The sequence below is a fragment of the Callorhinchus milii genome, unplaced genomic scaffold (assembly GCF_018977255.1).
Source record: "Callorhinchus milii isolate IMCB2004 unplaced genomic scaffold, IMCB_Cmil_1.0 Scaffold14, whole genome shotgun sequence".
NCBI classification, from domain to species: domain Eukaryota; kingdom Metazoa; phylum Chordata; class Chondrichthyes; order Chimaeriformes; family Callorhinchidae; genus Callorhinchus; species Callorhinchus milii.
This window is the reverse complement of record NW_024704755.1, coordinates 16,069,941-16,070,765: the sequence shown is the minus strand read 5'-3', so window position 1 is coordinate 16,070,765 and position 825 is coordinate 16,069,941.

The window sequence follows — 825 nt, the reverse complement described above, 5'->3', positions numbered from 1 at the left end:
CAAGACCTTTCTCTTTGACCGTGCCTTCAGCTCCCCTCTCGACTCTCTACCCCTCCTCGCTCCCTCCCTTCCCTCCCCTCACCCTGACCATTTCCCCCCAATGCTCAGGTCCTGACCCAACTGTCCAGCGCCTTGGGACGTCCTCCCAACGTGAAAGGCGCTCTATAAATGGAATCTTGTTGTTGCTGTTTGCTTCCTCACAGGGCTAAAATACCGAATATGATGAAACGTTCCCGAACACTTCCCCCCTCACACAGGCAGCCAAAGCAACATCTGCTGGCTGAGGTAGGAGTTGGACCCTATGTTCATTGTGTCAGCCATTCCCACCTACAGCTGTTCTGGAGGATTCGACAAATTCAAATTTGCCAAGTCTGTGACTCTGTATCATGTTATAACCCTGGTCAGTGCCACCATATGGTATTTCCCTACAAAAAAATCCCATTCCTTGGTGGAGTTATTCATTTTAGATTCTGGTTGCCTTGTGATTCACGTGGATGTAAAGGACTATTATTGCAAAGACAAGTGGAGTCATTATATGCTTTTTTACCCATCCTCTGTTAAATTTACTTTAAATTCTAATTATTTAGCTGTTCACCTTATTGTTTATGGGATGCCACTGGCGCAGATTAGGAGTTACACTTGCTTAAATTGCGCTTGTTAAATTAATTCTGTTTTGCAAAGTGCTTGAAGAAGTTTATTGTTTTACCTGAGAAGTGCCATATAAATACAAGTGATTCATTTTATTATCAAACATGTCTCAAAAGACAAAATAGCCCAGAAAAGAGAAGATGCTGCTTTTTATGGAACTTGTTCAGAAACTGTCAG